Below are 19559 nucleotides of genomic sequence, written 5' to 3'. Positions count from 1 at the left end.
GGAAGCTAAGTGGTCCACACACAGCAGAAACCTGAGGAAGTGGACATGGGATGCCAGGGAAAATGGACACAATGTCCACCAGTCCTACTTGTTTTTGCTGTGCCTGGTTGGAAAAATTATCTGCTTCTTGCAAAAGCTTGTGCCCTATTAAGCTCTATAAGGTAGAGATAGTCAGGCACATGGTACAGATGCTGCCTTCTTCCCCTTGCTGGCTCCTTCCTGATACTCTACTTCCTTCTGTTTGGCTCTTATGTTGTTGTTGTTTTTTTTTAATTATTTATTTATTTATTTATTTGAGAGCGACAGACACAGAGAGAAAGACAGATAGAGGGAGAGAGAGAGAATGGGCGCGCGAGGGCTTCCAGCCTCTGCAAACGAACTCCAGACGCGTGCGCCCCCTTGTGCATCTGGCTAACGTGGGACCTGGGGAACCGAGCCTCGAACCGGGGTCCTTAGGCTTCACAGGCAAGCACTTAACCGCTAAGCCATCTCTTCAGCCCCTCTTATGTTTTTAATATGATAGTCAAGTTTGTTTCCTCTCAATTAAAATCTATAAAATCTCAAATACTGCTCCAGGGATATAAGAGGGTTAGCATTTATGATGATATCAGAATAGGTGGTGTCCCTTGGTAGTATTTACAAAAGATATCAAAAGGGAGGAACGTGGTAGAAGAAGTTTAACACAGAATCTAGGCCCAGATGATACTCTAAAACACAGCTTCTATTGTACAAGCTTTACCAGGAGACAGCATGTCCAAGTCTCTTCCCTATCTATGCAACTGGGCCCTGCTTGTGTGTTAGCTGGTTAGTATAGCCATAGACACAAACACCCCCGAACAAGTAACTTCCTGTTCTACATGTGTACTTTCTCTTATTATTATTATTTTATTTTATTTATGAGAGACAGAGAGAGAGAATGGGTGTACCAGGGTACCAGGCTCCTCCGGCAGGTAGGTAGTGCTGAGGATGGACCAGGCCCACTGGTTCCTCCCAAGGGGTTGAGGAAGAAGGGTGAACTCAGATGACTCAGAACCTCTCCTAGTCACCCGAGGAAAACCACACTGAGTTGGGAGTCTTGTCAAAGCAGGAACTGGCTTTATTGTTACAAGCAGTTGCCTATATATATAACGTTGAGAATGAAGGCGGGGATTCTAGGAGGTGGGGGAGAGGTAAGGGCCAATAGTAAACCGCAACCTTTGAGATGATTGGTCCCAAGTGCCTGCGCAGCGTGGGAATTCCAACTCCCACCCGGAAGTAGCAGGCCAGAAGCCATTAGGCATCTTGCTGAGTCATAGCTGGCCAGAAGCAGATCACCAAACTTTAGCACTTTAGCTAGGCTCAGGAAGTTCCACTAAGCCTCATGCCCAGGCCTCTCAAGGCCCAACACCAGGGCCTGTAGCCACTTCAAATGAACTCCAGACATCTGTATCACCTTGTGCACCTGGCTTTACATGGGTGTTGGGAAATCAAACCTGGGTCCTTAGGCTTTGCAGACCAGCGCATTACCCACCAAGCCATCTCTCCAGCCCTGCACTTTCTTATCACTGATTTATTGCTAAGGAATTTTCTGTTTGTGTCCCAAAATCATGTAACCTTAGAAACTGGTAACCTACCAAGAGTATAACAAACTCAACGTGATGTCAGACTGCCTGCCATACTGTCTATAAAACCCCTGAGCTATTGGAGTTCAATACTCGGGCATTGGAAGACATTACTCTGTGTCTATGTTGACATGAATAAATTTTCTGATTCTCTAGCTCTGGTGCCATCTCCATGTGATTTGGTTTTCCATAGCAGTACAAGGGCCCAATGTGCTGTGTGCTTCCCACCTGGCTGGGGCAAGGTTGGTGCATGGCATGGGGTGGCCATGTGAAGTCACTGAGGTTTCACATATATGTTCTGTGTGGCCCTCTACATCCCTGTGTGGGAACAGTCACTGTTTGTTCCACAGGCTGCTGCCACCTTGATACCCATGGAGGAGGGATGATCAGCTCAGGAACCTATCATGGTCATGGCAGAATGGAAACTGTCCTTAGACTCTGAGGCTGGCCAGAATGACCCAGATGTCCTGAAACCAGGGCAGGGTTTCAGTTTCTCCATGGTCCTATGGCCATCCCAATGCTTATTTGAGACAAGATGCCTGACCCTTTAAGAGACTAACTGTGGTCCCTACTAACACTGATCTCGGCTCTGCCAGACACTTGTTGGGCAAATTCCAACCTTATAACCCTTGCTAATAAAAACCAAGACCTTCATCTGGGTTGGGTTGCAGTGGTGCCTAACAATGGATACAGGTGAGTGCACAGCTTGCCATGCAGAGTGTGGGACCCTAAGGAGCTGGCTGGAATGTGAGGTAAGTCCCTGCCTCCTCTTTTCACGTTGCATGGCAATGAGTCCAAATATTCCATCATTCCCAGCTCCTGGCTCTTGGGAGGCCAGGCAACTTGTCTCCAGCCTCCCACTCTCTGGGCTATGACTTCCTTCTCATCCTTATAGGTCCAGTTCAGCTCAGGTGAGCATCCAGGCAAAGGCAGGCCCACGAACCCACACCCCATGGTGAACGTAATACAGAGACTGCATGCAGCCAGCAGAAAGGAGCCTGAGTGAAAAGTGTTCCTACCAACTTCATCTGCCTCTCATGAGAACATAATTCTAAGTCAGAGCCATCGTGCTTGACTCCAGGGAACGCATAGCAGGAAATCAAGGCTCCAGCAGGGAAGGTGCCTCTTCACTCCAGCAGCTCCCCCAATCCCTCCTCACAGCAGAAAGCTCAAGACCATGTGACCCCATCAACCTGGTCCCCCAAGACATGCCAGTCCCTAGGGAAACACGGGCACCATGCATGCACCCAATCCACCTTGGAAAGGGGAGATGGCTGTGCAGAGAAAAAGGGAAAGTGCCCACTTTATTATGGGATGTCCTCTTGCCTTCTTGGCTGCTGTGCCATGTGCCTGGTGCAGAGGTCCCACTTTGTGACTGACGCTCAGCAGGTAAGGTGCCTGTTTTGCAATATCTGGTTGCCCAGGGTTCAATTTCCCAGGCAAAGCCAGATGCACAAAGTGGAGCATGTGTCTGGACTTCATTTGCAGCAGCTAAAGCCCATTCTCTCACGGTCTCTCCCCATCTTTGTCTTTCTGTGTTTGCGAATAATAAATAAATAATTTTTTTAAATTTCTGTTTTTAACACTCTATTTTATTTATTTATTTATTTGACAGAGAAACAGGGAGAGAGAGAAAGAGAGAGGGAGAGAGAGAGAGAATGGGTGCTCCAGGGCCTCCAGCCACTGCAAACGAACTCCAGATGTGGGCGCCCCCTTGTGCATCTGGCTAACCTGGGTCCTGAGGAATCAAACTTGGGTCCTTTGGCTTTGCAGACAAATGCCTTAACTACTAAGCCATCCCTCTAGCCCAAATAATTTTTTTTTTTAAAAGATAGGCACACCATTAGTAATGGTGTAAGAGTAAGGGAGAAAAATGAGCATTCAAAGCCCATCCAAGGGCTGGAGAGATGGCTTAGTGGTTAAGGTGCTTGCCTGCAAAGCCTAAGAAGTTATGTTCAACTCTCCAGATCTCATGTAAGCCAGACACACAAAGGTGAGGCAAGCACAAGGTCGCACATGCCCACTAGGTGGTGCATCTGGTGTTTGATTTCAGTGGCTGAGGTCCTGGCACACCAGTTCTCTCTGTGTGTGTCTCTCTTGCTCACTCACTCTCTCTAAAATAAAAGTTAAAAAAAATTTTTTTTTAAGCCCACCCAAGCCTCCTGCACAGAGCCTCATGTACTACCAATCTGGTAGACTGCTCTCACATCCTTTAAGTCCCCAGAGCCTGGTGGCCTCTATTCCCTTGCTCCCATTTTGGTCAAAAAAATGTTCAGAGCTTGGTGTGAAAAATCAGACTCACAGGTTGCTATAAAAAGGAGCAAAGATAACAACACATGTACCTCTTCAGCTGTCTTTATGTCCCATCTCACTTATCACATCTTGTAATAGCTACTTATTTTCACATTTTCCTTAGTCACTTCCTCCCTCCAATGTGAACTGACTAAAGCAATATTTCTCAGGGTCAGCATTGCAGCCATGTGTAGCAGACAGCTGCTCTAGGACAAGGGGTGAGCCCACAGAGTCTCCGATGAGCCTCCTGTCAAGTGCTGACCACTCCTAAGCTAGTCAGTAGCCGTTGGAGATGGCACTGACTGGGGAGGCCTGGGCACTCCGCCTGGATGATGTTGGGCACTGCTGAGGGCACCTTGGACTAGGAGAACAAGAGAGGAGTACAGGTCACCTGGTTCGGAAAGAGCACCTGACTGGCCAGCACCTGAGTTCTCTTCAAGTTGTTAGCGTGCTGGGTGGCGTGGGCACATTTGCACTCCCTCTCTGGGTTTCATCAGGAAGCTAGAGGTACATGAGGGCCATCTGTGTGCTGGGTCCGTGTCTCAGCCTCTCCCACGTTCATCCCTGTGCTATGTATCTGCTCTCTCATCCCCCAGAAACCAGACTGATGCCTGCTTCACTGAAATGCCTGTGGATGTGATGTCTGGTTTCATGTAGGAGCTCCGAACTTCTTCCGGTCTCCAGGCCAATGGCTCCCTCCGCTGCAGCCAGTTCACACTGCCTTCCAAGCATTCTTCAATGCCAGTTTTATGCCCTATGTAAAATCCATCCATTGTTTTCTACTACATCCAATTTCTCAGCCAGGCAGGAAAAGGTCACCACTGACTTCCTCTATACCTTCTGGTTTTATTTAAAACATTTACTGAGGGAGGACATGGTGACCCATGCCTTTAATCCAAACACTCGGGAGGCAGAGGTAGGAGGACCACCATGAGTTTGAGACCAGCCAGAGACGACATAGTGCATTCCAGATTAGCCTGGGCTAGAGTGAGACCCTACTTCAAAAACCCAAAATAAGCTGGGCGTGGTGGCACACGTCTTTAATCCCAGCACTTGGGAGGCAGAGGTAGGAGGATCACCGTGAGTTCGAGGCCACCCTGAGACTCCATAGTGAATTCCAGGTCAGCCTGGGCTAGAGTGAGACCCTACCTCGAAAAATTGAAAAACCAAAAAATTAAATTAAAAAAAAAACAAAATAAATAAATAAGTAAATAAAATATTTACTGATCCCCATTTTTGTGCCAAGAACTGTTCTGAAGACAATAATTCAGGACTCAATTCCACTGTCACCTCCCCTTGAAGAACCTTCCTTCCCTCAGTTCCCTTCCTCATTCCCAGCTGCAGGGCAAACACACTGTTTCCTGTTGTACAAACTGTGATACCTGCCCAGACCAGGAGAGAGCTGGGAAGCCCCCCTTCACTGCAGTGGACTCACAGACACACCTGGAGAGATCAGGTTCAGGTCGTGTTTGCTGAGCATGATGGTTTTGTGTCAACTTGGCTGGGCCTGGTACATAGACAGTGGTCAAACTCTATTTTAGATCTTTCTGTGACAGTATTTATTTAGATAAGATTGACATATGAATAACTGGACTTTGAGTAAAACAGACCCTTCATAATGTGAGTGGGACTTGAAACACCCAGATAGCTTAACCCAAGGAAAACCATCTTAAGACAACCATCTATTTTCATAATAATAAAAGAGGTCCTCACCTAGGTTAAAGTTCAACACAGAGCCATATAAACAAGAATGAAGTATTTGTTCCACACCACATGCTTGCTTGCATTGCAAAGTAGGATTGGGGGGCGGTGGTGGTGAGGTGCTGGGACTTTCCTAGACCATTGTAAAAGACTGTGGTCTTTGGCCTTATAAACTCCTTGTTAAGTCAAGATGGGGTTGCTCTCCTCCTCAGCGGTTTGCTGTGAGGGGACAGTCACCAACCGGCTAATAAAATCTTCTTTTAAAATCCTTATGCGGGTGGTCTTGAACTTGACTTCTGGTCTGGGACTCGCTACAGCCTCATCTAATCAGTGGAAGTCCTAAGCAGAAAAAAGGCTGGCATCTCCCAAGGATGAGGGAGTGCTGTCAGCCATTGAGAATGTGGTAATATCAACTGTTCTGTAGTCTGTCAGCTACCCTGCAGATTCTTGATACTTACACACACACACACACACACACACACCCCTATTAGTTATTTTTCTCTATTGGATCCCAACACATTGAGTAACGCAAATTCTCTGACAGGATTTGGTGTCTGGGGATGTGACTCAGTAGATTGCCATTTCCAGCATCCAGTGATCTGACTGTGGCGACACACACTTGTAATCTTAGCACTCAAGAGGCAGAGACAGAGGATCACTACAAGTTAAAGGCCAGTCTGGTCTATGGAGAGCTCCAGGCCACCCAGTGAGACAGTTTAGGGGTAATAGGGTCCCTCAAAGGTAGAAACAAGAAATGGCTTTGAGTCTACAGGAGAAGAATCTTAGTCATTTCACTTTTTTAGATGTCAGAAATGTAAGGAGAGTCTGCCTTTTCTTATCCCTTTTCCCCTACAGGAGTTCTGCTTTCTTGGGAAAGATCACGACCCTTTCCAGAGGGTCCTACCTGGGGGATTCATATTTCTGGGAAGAGTTCCCTTTCCCAGAAAGCCTGACCTCTGACTTGATGTTGGGAATGGACTGATCTTGTTATAAATAAAAAAACACCAACTTGAAGCCAGGTGTGGCGGTGCACACCTTTAATCCCAGCACTGGGTGGCAGAGGTAGGAGGATCACGGTGAGTTCAAGGCCACCCTGAGACCCCATAGTGAATTCCAGGTCAGCCTGGGCTAGAGTGAGACCCTACCTCAAAAAAAAAAAAAAAAAAAAAAAAACCACCACCACCACCAACTTGAGGGCCAGAGAGATGGCTTTGCTGTTAAGACATTTTGCCTACAAAGCCAAAGGACCCAGATTCGATTCCCCAGGACCCAGTAAGCCAGATGTACAAGGTGGAGCATGCGTCTGGAGTTCCTTCACAGCATTTGGAAGCCCTGGCACACCCATTCTCTCTCTCCTTCCCACCTGCCTCGTTCAAATAAATAAATAAAAATTTTAAAACCCAACTTGGGTCTTGGAGTGGGATTTCCCAATTTGGGGGAACCCCACTTCTACCAAGTGGGCAGGAGCCTTGCATTTCATTTCTTTCCTTTGGCTGTCAGCTCTCATCTCCTAAACTCTATAATAAAATCTTTCTGAGCTGGGTGTGTGGCACACATCTTTAATCCCAGCACTTGGGAGGCAGAAGTAGGAGGACTGTTGTGAGTTCAAGGCCACCCTAAGACTACCTAGTGAATTGTAGCCTGGACTAGAGTGAGGCCCTACCTTGAAAAACCAAAAAATAAAAATAAAAATCTTGCTGGGCGTGGTGGCGCACGCCTTTAATCCCAGCGCTTGGGAGGCAGAGGTAGGAGGATCACCGTGAGTTTGAGGCCACCCTGAGACCACATAGTGAATTCCAGATCAGCCTGGGCTAGAGTGAGACCCTACCTCAAAAAAAAAAAAAAAAAAAATCTTTCTGAACTCTGAGGATGTCATTCACTGAAATTCATAAAGACAAGAGTCTGGAAGGCCCCTGTCTCTGAGAGCTTTGTGTGACCACAGATCTAGCTTCTGAGTTACTACCCACCCAAGAGCCAAGATAAGACAAGCCAAATTCCCAGAATCTATCTGGGTGTGTGGGTTGGGAAGTCAGAGGGTAAGTACATAGACCAATGCTCTTTTCCCTTATTTTGCTTTCCACCTTCCTCCTTCTTCTAGACAACCTTCCTGATTGGGAATCAGGTACATTTGAAACTAGGTAGATGGCAGATTTAATAAATTTCTGTGGGACCTTATGTTGGCCAGGGGGTGATGTCCACCCTCTGCTCATGCCATTGTTTTCCCCTGCCATTATGGAGCTTCCCCTCGAGCCTGTAAGCCAAAATAAATCTCTTTTTCCCAGAAAAATAAATAAATAAAAATAAAAATAAATTTCTGTGGGAGACATGTATTAAACTTCCTGTGTTCTCTTTCCACCCACATGTAAAACCAATAACAAAATGTATGTGCCTGTACTTTGTGAAAAGTTGAGCCTGTCAGGGTATATTATACATCTGTGCTCTGTGAAACACTGAGTTCTAAATGCTAATGACCAGTGCTAAAGGAACCACTGCTTCCTGATGACTTGCCCTGACAGGCCCACGCAGACTCCAATGGGAGCGGGAACCTGAGCCTGAGGGAAATGAAAGTTCTGTGACTGCTGTGTGGGGTTGTGTGAATTCCAGGTCAGCCTGGGCTAGAGTGAGACCCTACCTCAAAAAACCAAAAAATATAAATAAATAAAAGAAAAGAAAAAAAAAAGGAAGAAAAAAGGGCTGGAGAGTTGGCTTAGTGGTCAAGGCACTTGCCTACAGAGCCACAGGACTCTGTGGGACACAGAGTCACGCAGTGTGTTCTGACAGGAGCTCAGGATGGTAGGACCCCGCACAGCAGCTACTTGGAGGACAGCCCAGACTCCTAAGGCTGAGACTTGTGCTACATGGCAAGGGCTGATGGGTTGGTGACCAGGAGAAACACGCCAGGCAAAGTCAGCCCTCAGCTGCAACGGCTCAGTGGTCTGGCACAGACAGTGGAAGCAAGGTCGCAGCTGGGCAGAAGGCTAAAGGAACAGGCTCAGTTGCTAGATTCTAGTATCTGCCCTCTGGAAGCCGAGAGGACTGAACAGTGGTTAGAGATGCTTGTTAGCAACAACTGCCCAGTGATTCCTATTCTTTCTTTCTTTCTTTTTTTTTTTTTTTGAGAGAGAGAATGGGCGGACCAGGGCCTCCAGCCACTGCAAACAAATTCCAGATGCATGTGCCACTTTGTGCATCTGGCTTATGTGGGTCCTGGGGAAATGAACCTGGGTCCTTTGGCTTTGCAGGCAAGCACCTTAACCGCTAGGCCATCTCTCCAGCCCCCCTGTTCTGTCTTTTTATTTTAGATGGAATAGGATATTTTTGCTGTAGACATTTTTCTTTTTTAAAAAATTATTTATTTATTTTATTTAGATAGATGATAGAGAGAGAGAGAGAGAGAGATGGAATGGGTACACCAAGGTCTCTAGCCACTGCAAATGAATTCCAAATGCATATACCACCATGTGCATCTGGCTTACATGGCTCTGGAGAATCAAACCTGGGTCCTGTGGCTCTGTAGGCAAGTGTCTTGACCACCAAGCCAACTCTCCAGCCCTTTTTTCTTCCTTTTTTTTTTTTCTTTTCTTTTATTTATTTTTATTTTTTGGTTTTTTGAGGTAGGGTCTCACTCTAGCCCAGGCTGACCTGGAATTCACTATGTAGTCTCAGGCTGGCCTCAAACTCACAGCAACCCTCCTACCTCTGCCTCCAGATTGCTGGGATTAAAAGTGTGCACCACCACACCCAGTTACCACGCTTGGCAGCTGTAGACATTTCTATTCTCTATGTTTCACATGGTAAATTACTGTATGGATTCCTAATCCAGACCTCCTGAGAGATTTGTATGAGGAGTTCACCTTGAGTTCTATCGTGCTTGCATTCCATCTAGATTTAAAAAATAAAGGGAAAGCTGGGCGTGATGGCTCATGCTTTTAAAGGTTTTTGTTTATTTTTATTTATTTGAGAGCAACATAGAGAGAGAGAAAGAGGCAGAGAGAGAGAGAGAGAGAGAGAGAATAGGTTCACCAGGGCCTCTAGCCACTACGAACAAACTCCAGATGTGGCACATGCTTTTAATCCTAGCACTCAGGAGGCAGGGGTAGGAGGATCACCGTGAGTTTGAGGCCAGTCTGATACTGCATCAGGAATTCCAAGTCAGTCTGGGTTAGAGTGAGACCCTATCTCAGAAAAAAAACAAATGTTTTAAGGGAGTAAGTACCAGAAGCTCAACTCACAAGGGTGTTGAGACCCTCCCTGTCTCATGTAGTTATTAGAAGCTGCTTGGATTCCCTAACATGTAAGCTTCAATATTTTATTCCAGAGCATTTGAAAAAAAAACTTTATTTTTATTTATTTATTTGAGAGATAGAGAGAAAGAGGCAAAGAGAGGGAGAGAGAATGGGCGTGCCAGGGCCTCCAGCCACTGCAAATGAACTCCAGACACATGCGCCCCTTGGTGCATCTGGCTTAAGTGGGTCCTTGGGAATTGAAGCAAGGTCCTTTGGCTTTGCAGGCAAACGCCTTAACTGCTAAGCCATCTCTCCAGCCCCTCCAGAGCATTTTTTTTTTTTTTGCCAATATTGCTTTAATGGCTGAGACATTCTTAAAGGCTAAATGTGCTACTGTATAGCTGAGACACTTCTAGAACCATAAGACGGCTTCTAAAAGAAGTCTACCAAAGACCTCTGGTGCGGAGGATTGGGCAGTTCTGAAAGACATCAGCCCTACGTCCTGCACAGGCAGACTGAGATCCACTTGGCAAAAGGCAGACTAAGAGGTCATCTAGATAATCGGTATTAAGATGAAGTCACTCGTCAGAAAAGGTCTAAATCTGTAGACACTGCCTTCTCACAATTGCCAATGGGGCAGGGCAGGACATAGGGCCCCACAGACCACATTGCTAAAGAACAAGCTAACCCCAAAAGGTCTGGTTTTCCTTGTGGCTGCACACAAGGAAGATAGAGAAAAGGTCTCTAGGGGATGCGCTAGAGAACAAAACAAGAGAGACTTGGGAGATTGTCCAGGATACTGTCATTTGTTTTATGAATGGCGAGGCATGCATCTTCAGCACAGTCATCCGTAGACTAGACCTTCTCCCCTTTGGCTTAAGTACCATCTAGAACGTGCCTCCTGTGCAGGCTTTCTTGCACCATGATATAGAAAATGCTACAACACCTCAATGCTTCAGGCTATCATGAGACCACATGTGCTGACCTCTGGTTGGGGGAGTGATCTGAGGCCCCCAGGGGCTTGCTTTTATAACTAAATAAAAGTGCCACACAAGTATTAGGATTTTTGGGGGGGGGGCGGGTGGTGAGGAGGTTTCAAGGTAGAGTCTTGCTCTAGCCCAGGCTAACCTGGAATTCACTATATATTCTCAGGCTGACCTCAACTCACAGTGATCCATCTACATCTGCTTTCTGTGTGCTGAGATTAAAGGTGTATGCCACCACAGCTGGCCCCAGGTATCAAGATTTTAAATCAAGATTAACATATTGAGATTCAGATCTTCTGTTTCCTCTAGTTTTTTCTTTCTTTCTTTTTACTTATTTACTTCGTTTATTTTAGATAGAAAGAGAGAGAGAGAGACAATGGGTGTGCCAGGGCCTTCAGCTGCTGCAAACGAACTCCAGATGCATGTGCCACTTTATTCATCTGGCTTACGTGGGTCCTGGGGAATCAAACCTGGTCCTTCAGCTTTGCAGGCAAATGCCTTGACTGCTAAACCATCTCTCCAGCCCCAAACCTTCTTTTATCAGAACATAATGGTAGAGATGTATAAGGGATAAGATATATATACATGTTAAAAATAACTTAAAGCCTGGTATGATGGCACACACCTTTAAGCCCAGCACTTAGGAGGCAGTGGCAGTAGGATTACTGTGAGTTCAAGGCCACCCTGAGGCTAATATATCAGCCCCAGCTAGAGCAAGATACTACCTCAAAAAACAAACGAAACAAAACAACGACAAAAAAAGTAAATAACTTTACAATACTGCCTTCCTTTCATTTGCTACAAATAGCAATAATAATAATAATGGCACTGGAAGGATGGCTTAGAGTTTAAGGCATTTGCCTGCAAAGCCAAAGGACCCAGGTTCGATTCCCCAGGACCCACGTTAGCCAGATGCACAAGGGGGTGGATGTGTCTGGAGTTTGCAGTGGCTGGAGGCCCTGGTGTGCCCATTCTCTCTCCCTCTTTCTCTGTCAAATAAATAAAAATAAAATTCAAAAAAACAATGGGCTTCCCGTTAAGATGGCGTCCACCTAACCACGCTTCAGCTCTCAGGATAGAAAGGGGACCTGAGGAAATAAATGACCCATTTACTTCAGGCCCAGCTGAAACCACAGAGGAATTGGGGAGAAGAGCAACAGTGCTGCTTTCTCAGTGAACCTGTTATCAACACAAGGCTGAAGGAGACACACGCTTAGGACAATCAACAGCTACTAAATCCGAAAGCCAGAATCTCCTAAGAGCTCATCACTGAAGTAGACTTAAAACTCACCCACCATGGCTCAGGGAATTTTGCAGAATAGGGGGCAGAAAGATTGTTAGAGCCACAAATTGGGACATTATGCACAGAGACATTGCCTCTCCCCCATAACTGAAGGTTGCCCACATAATGCACAACCCACAATCCCAATGGGGATGACCTGCATCTCCAACGAGGAGGGCCCCTTCAGAAAAGGGGCAGGGATGAGGGAAAGGATGGCACCAACATGTGTTGTTTACATACTAAGTATTCCATAACTAATAAAAAAAGAAAGAAAAAAGAAGAATGAAAGCTACTTAACAAAAGAAATGTTTGACTCTAAAGAGGGTAGAACTCTCCACTGCAGACTAACTCCTGCTCCCCAGACAATGACCTCATGACTCTTGCATACTATTCATGTGCAAAAACATGTCAAGCATGGAAAACAGCAAACCCTAATTAGCTAACTGTAACGAGCAGCATTTTGGAGAGGGACCAGTAAAATCTACCCATTGCTATGATAAATATCTGTAAATTGCAGAATTCCTCAGCCCTTAGCTTAGCCAAGTTGGTACAAGACAGCATCATAACATGATATAGTCGGTATGAAGTGTAAGGTTCAGGAATGACCAAGACCACGGAGACCACTCTGAGGCAAAGATGGAAGCTTTTATTCAAGAAAAACACGAGCGACAGGGACTGACTCTCAAGAGTGGAGCACAGTCAACTGGGGTTGCATACAGTGGGCTATATAGAGCTCTTCAGTTGGGGGAAGGGAGGAAGGGGGAAGTAAAAAAAGCAAAAAAGGTTTCTTTAGGGGAGATCTAAGATAGCCAGGGTGTGACACCAGAGCAGTAACCAGGTGACATACAGTATAGAAGGGCAGGAAATTATGACCTGGGAGGGCATTATTAGGCAAGGAAGGGATAATCGCTGGGTGGTTCCTTGAAAAATGTGGATGACCCACTCCCTGGTATTTGTCACCATCCTGCTATGTTTGGTGACTCCATTTTGGGAAGCCCATCTTGACCTAACATGAAGGAGGAGAACCATGCTTTTTCTTGGCAAAGAAGGGGTAAAATTCCAACCTAAGTTGACAAGGGTGCCTTCAAATTACCAGCCTAAGGGCTGGAGAGATGGCTTAGTGGTTAAGTGCTTGCCTGTGAAGCCTAAGGACCCTCGTTCCAGGCTTGATTCCCCAGGACCCACGTTAGCCAGAGGCACAAGGGGGTGCACGCATCTGGAGTTCATTTGCAGTGGCTGGAGGCCCTGGCGCGCCCATTCTCTCTCTCCCTCTCCCTCTCTCTCTCTTTCTCTGTCTGTCACTCTCAAATAAATAAATAAAAATGAACAAAAAAACTTAAAAAAAATTACCAGCCCAAGTTTCTGATCGGCTTTTTTCAGCCCCACCACGGGCCTTCACCCCTCAGCAGCTGAGAATTATCCCACCCGGGGAAGCATCCCTTGGGCTCTGCACAGTGCTGGTATGTCCCTTTTTTTTTTTTTTTTTTTGTGCTGGTCCATGGGAGCATGTATATTTTATTTGCTCATTTTGCAATACAGGGGTTAAACTTAGGACCACAACCATACTAAACAAGCAATGTACCACAGAGCAGGATCATCAGCCTTAGGAAAATTCTCTATTCTGAGACAAGCAAGCCAACTTTGATTCATGCTATAGTCCAAGCTGGCTTTGAGCTTGCAGTACTCCTGACTCCACACCCGGCTTCTGTAGTAGTAGTAGTATTTTATTAAGGACATTCTTAGTATGAATATATCATGTGTTGGTACTATTCTTCCCCTCCTCCCTGCCCCTATTCTGCTGGAGGCCCTCCTCAGTGGGGTTGCAGGTGCCCCCCCATGGGGTTGTGGGTTATGCATTTTGAGAACAGCAATGAAGGCCCAGCTGAAACCACAGAGGAATTGGGGAGACAAACAAGAGTGCTGCTTCCATGGTGAGGGGAAAGAGGCAGACACACAGATACACACACATGCTAGGGCCTCTGACCTCTGCAAACAAACCTGATGCATGTGCCACCTTGTGCACCTGGCTTACATGAGTTCTGGGGAATCATACCTGGGTCATTAGGCTTTGCAGGCAAGTGCCTTAACTGCTAAGCCACCTCTCTAGCCTTCCCAACTCTCTTTGTCTCTAAGACTATCCAGAGCTGGAGCAAAGCCGGAGGTTAGATCTACAGGCTTCTTGATTTCCTGGCACATAAACTATAAGGTTTCAAAGTGAAGGGTGCAATTGTTTCAAGGCAATATCAATTTTTGAGATGACTTGTGTCATGGAGGATTAGGACATTAGATGGAGAGTAGATAAGATCTATTATCTCTCCTGCTCACTTCCTGGGACCCTGAAGCAATATAAGAAATCCTTCAGAATCACAAGGTTCTGTTGGTTGTGGTAGAACATGTCAGTAAAGAATAGCCCCAGGGACTGAAGAGATAGCTTAGTGGTTAAAGTGTTTGCCTGCAAATCCTAAGAACCCAGGTTTGATTCATCAATACCCATGTAAACCAGATGCACAAAGTGGCACATGCTTGTGGAGTTCATTTGCAGGGCTCTCTTTCTCTCTCTCAAATAACTAAAGTGTTGGGTCAGGGGTTGTGCAAATAATGAGGCAGAGGCTGCTCAAGCTCAACAAAAACCAGAAAAACAGTTTATTACAGTCAAGGCATGACAAAGCTGATTGATTAGGGGCATAGCCAAACTCAGGAGCTGGAACTGCAACCCCAGAGGAGTGGCTTACAGGATTTTTAACGAAAAATCACAACCAGAAAAAACACATATAGCCAGGAGAGGAGTGGGGTGACCTTTAACAATATTGGTGGGTTCCAGGTGGAGAAACACATTGTAACCACGTAACTGTAGGTAAGGAACTAGTTGGTTTTGGTTTTAGGATATTGGCAAATATAAAGCATATTCAGAGAGGGGATCTGACTTTTTATTGGTTGGTTCAGATCTGAAGGAACCAAACTGACACCATGACAGGCTTCAGTAAGGTGCCACCCTAATTAGGCCTAAGTTTCAGTTTCCCGGAGAGGTAAACAAGACTTATGGGCAAAACCACGAACAAAGGGTGGGCTGTTAATCAACAGTGACCCTGAAATGTGGCCAGGGAAGATAGCCACCATTTTGTGCCCTGGGGGCTGAAGCCAGGGAAGATTGTGCTCTGGGGGCTGAAGCCAGGGAAGATAGTCACCATTTTGTGCCCTGGGGGCTGAAGCCAGGGAAGATAGCTGCCATTTTGTGCTCTGGGGGCTGAGTCAGTTTCTGAACACATGTCCAAACATACCTAAACATGTCCCTTTCACGCGTTTTTGCTCCAAACAATCAGAGGTGTACAACTGTAACCGTTGCTTGCCTAGCCAATCATGTTAGAAGATGACTTAACCCAACTGGAATTCCCCTAGTTGTGCTTAAAAGGGGCCCATGTGCTCCTCTCAGTGTCACTATTTTTTATGAATGTTTGATCCACACATGCTGTCTGATTCTGCAGAATAAACACTGTTTTTAAATACTATTTGAGTCCGGAATCTTTCTTCAGTGAGTCTTGGACCCTTACTTTGGGGGCTCATCTGGGATCACTGGGAACACCCTCCTCCAACTCATGTCCCCTCCATGAGCTCTGGGTAACCTTGAAGGTGAAGGGGAAAACAGTGAACTTCCTGGTTGATACTGGGGCTCAGCATTCTATCCTAAAGCAACCTATAGAACCCCTGTCCACTAAAGGACATGGGTCCAGGGAGCCGCTGGGACAAGTCAATATTTATGCACTTCATGAAGAGAAGTGGACATAGGAATGGGATAGGTAACCCATTCATTCATGGTCATCCCTGGGTGCCAATATCCACTCCTGGGGTGAGACCTCTTGGCTAAAATGGAGGCACAAATACATTTCATCCCCAAGGGAGTACAGGTTCTCAATGGTCCTGTACATGTCTTGACTGTGTCCCTGGAGGAATAATATAAACTCTATACCTCACCCTCCCAAGCTACCCCTGAAAGCCCATATCTGAGAGAATTATGGGAAAGGATTCCAGGTGTATGGGCAGAAAGAAATCAGTCCAGGCTGGCCAACCATTGGGCCACAATTGTGGTCCAACTGAGGGATAATGCTGACTCAATCTGAGTCTGTCAATACCTATGCCACAAGAGGCCAAACTAGGTATAACACCTCACATAAACCGAATTTGGGAACAAAGGATATTAGTCCCTTATCAGTCTGCCTGGAATACTTCCCTTCTGCCAGTAAAGAAGCCCCACTCCAATGACTACCTACCTGTGCTGGATTTGAGGTAAATTAATAAACAGGTGGAAGATATCCACCCCATGGTGCCGAACCCGTACACTCTACTAAGCACCTTGCCACCTGAATGCAATGTGTACACGGTACTGGACCTTAAGGATGCATTCTTCAGTCTGATGCTGGCCCTGGCCAGCCAGCCTTTGTTTGCCTTTGAATGGAATGATCTAGAATGTGGATTCAATGGGCAATCAACATGGACCAGATTGCCACAAGGATTCAAGAACTCACCCACCATTTTTGATGAAGCACTCCATGAGGATTTGGGTGAGTACCATCAAGCCCATCCCCAAATAGCCCTCTTGAAGTACATATATGACTTCCTCATAGCAGCCTCAGATGAAGGAGTCTGCCATTCACCCACAGAGGCCTTGCTGAGAGAATTGGACTGCTCGGGATACCAAGTTTCAGGCAGAATGGCATAGCTCTGCCAGAGGGAAGTAATGTACTTTGGGTACATACTCAAGGGGGACCAATGCCTGTTGTATCAAGCCTGTAAAGAGACAATTCTCAACATCTCCCACCCCCAAACCTGGTGACAGGCGTGTGAGTTCTTGAGGTCAGTGGGGTATTGTAGACACTGGATACCCAGATTCACAGAAATTGTCAAGCCTCTCTATGAGGCCATGAGGGGACAAGAAAGCTCCCTAGAATGGACCCCAGAAATGGAGAATGGCTTCCTCCAGTTGAAAGAGGCCCTCCTTGAAGCCCTGGGAATTGGCTTTGCCAGATATCCACAAACCTTTCCATCTTTACATTGATGAAAACAAAGGCATAGCTACAGGGGCATTCACTCAAACTCTTGGCCCTTGGAAGAGGCCAATTGCTTACCTATCAAAGAAATTAGACCCAGTGGCAACAGGATGGCCCCCATGCTTCTGAATAATAGCAGCCACATCCTTATTGGTCAAAGACTCAGATAAACTGACTTTGGGCCAAACCCTGAGAATGACTACTCCTCAATGCTATTGAAGGAGTGCTGAGACAGCCCCCTGACAGGTGGCTGACCAATGCCAGACTGATTCATTATCAATCTCTTCTTCTCAACACCCCATGGGTCCAATTTGCCACCAGTTAGGCCCTCAATCCACAACACTGTTACCTGATCCAGATCTGCACAGTCCCATACATGACTGCTTGGAGATCTTGAGCAGTTTACAAGGGACCCAACCAGATCTCAAGGACATTCCCCTTAAAGGGGCAGAGCTGACCTGGTATACAGATGGTAGCAGTTTCTCTAAAGATGTTGTCCAGTATTCAGGAGCTTCAGTCACAACTGAAGACACAACTGTATGGTCAGAAGTCTTCCCTCCAGGTATGTCTACCCAGAAAGCTGAATTGGTAGCCCTGACCAAGGCCTTACAGCTAGGCCAACGAAAGATACTTAATAGCTATACTGATAGCCACTATGCCTTTGCAATGGTACATATTAATGGGGTCATTTATAAAGAGAGGGAACTAATGACAGCAGAAGGAAAAACCATTAAAAATAAACAGATTTTGGACCTCCTGCAAGCTATATGAATCCCCAAAGAAATAGCAATCATGCATTGCCCTGGTCACCAGAAAGGGGAGGATCGCTCTTCTAAAGGGAATAACAGAGCTGATAAGGTAGCACAAGAGGCAGCCCTCCAGGTTGCTACCAACCCTACTGGCAAAGCTACCTCCAATGGTGACACCAATCTTACTGGAGACACCAAGTTATACTGACTCAGCACTATGAAGGATCCAAACCTTCACAGCAGCCTATGAGGAACAAGGATGGTACAAAATCCCTTAGAGAAGGATCATCCTCCCATCAGACTTTGCTACCCAACTCATTAGACAGATACACCAGAGTACTCTCACCTAGAACAACAGAAGATTGAGGACTTACTTAGGCAGGTCCACCTTAAAGTTTTTGACTTGATACAAAAGGCAGCAGAAGCCATAGCCCGATGCCATGCCTGCCACTTGGTAAATGCAAAAGGTGGAATTTGTCAGTCAGGAATCAGGGAAAAAGGAACCTGACCAGGAGTAAATTGGGAAATTGTCTTCACAGAGATCAAACCAGGTTTACAGGGATACAAATAGTTACTGGTATTTATAGATACCTTTTCAGGATGGACTGAGGCTTTTCCAACCAAGAATGAGACTGCCACACTGTGGTCAAGAAACTATTGGATGACATCATTCCAAGGCATGGTTTTCCTGTTCTTTTGGGGTCAGACAACAGACCAGCCTTCATCTCACAGGCTGTAGTTAAAATCGTGGGGACAAAACTCCATTTTGTGTATCATCCCCAGAGTTTAGGACAAGTAGAAAGAATGAATAGGACCCTAAAGGAGACCCTAACTAAATTAACCCTTGAAACTGGCAGTGACTGGGGGTCTTACCTTCCCTTTGCCCCTTTTCGAGTTTGAAACTCTCCCTATACCATGGGGCTGACTACCTTTGAAAACATGTATGCAAGACCCCACCCTTGTTGCCTAATATAAGAGCAGAAATGTTAACTGAATTTGAAATGAGAGATTTTTCTCCACCTTACAAGCTTTATTTCAGGTGCAAGAATGTCTCTGGCCCCAACTGCAAGCCATCTATGAAAAGACACCACCCCTCTACACCCCACTGGCTCAGACCAGGAAACCTAGTACTTGTAAAGGACATCAGAAGGAGACTCTTGAACCCTGCTGGAAGGGACCTTACACTGTGATCCTGACCACTCCAATGGCCATCAAGGTAGACAGCATCCCAGCCTGGATACATCACTCTCACGTGAAGCATGTCGATCCACATGTGGACCCAGACAAGTATGCACCTGAAGAGGAGCCAAGACTGTGGCGAGCTGTTGCCCACCCACAAGATCCACTCAAACTGAGGATCCAATAACTCTCACCTTTCACACCTTCTGCCATGCCCTAGAGACCAAAAAATGAAAAACTTTATCCACCTGATCCTTGTGGTAGCCCTGCTCAGGGTTCAGACCACATCAGACACTAACCCACACCACGCTGTTACTACCAAATGCATACTTCAGGGCCCCGAGACTTCCCCACGAGACCTAAGGAGAGAGGAGCAGACTTTGACGTTAACGGGTCTGGTGAGTACCACTTTTTCCACCTTCCACCTAGATCTTTGTGCCCTGTCCAGTTCCATATGGAGACATCGAAGTCCAAAGGGTGGAAATTGTCGGTCCTATCAAA

This window comes from Jaculus jaculus, chromosome 2, assembly GCF_020740685.1.
Source record: "Jaculus jaculus isolate mJacJac1 chromosome 2, mJacJac1.mat.Y.cur, whole genome shotgun sequence".
Taxonomy (NCBI): Eukaryota; Metazoa; Chordata; class Mammalia; order Rodentia; family Dipodidae; genus Jaculus; species Jaculus jaculus.
This window is presented reverse-complemented; position numbering follows the sequence as displayed.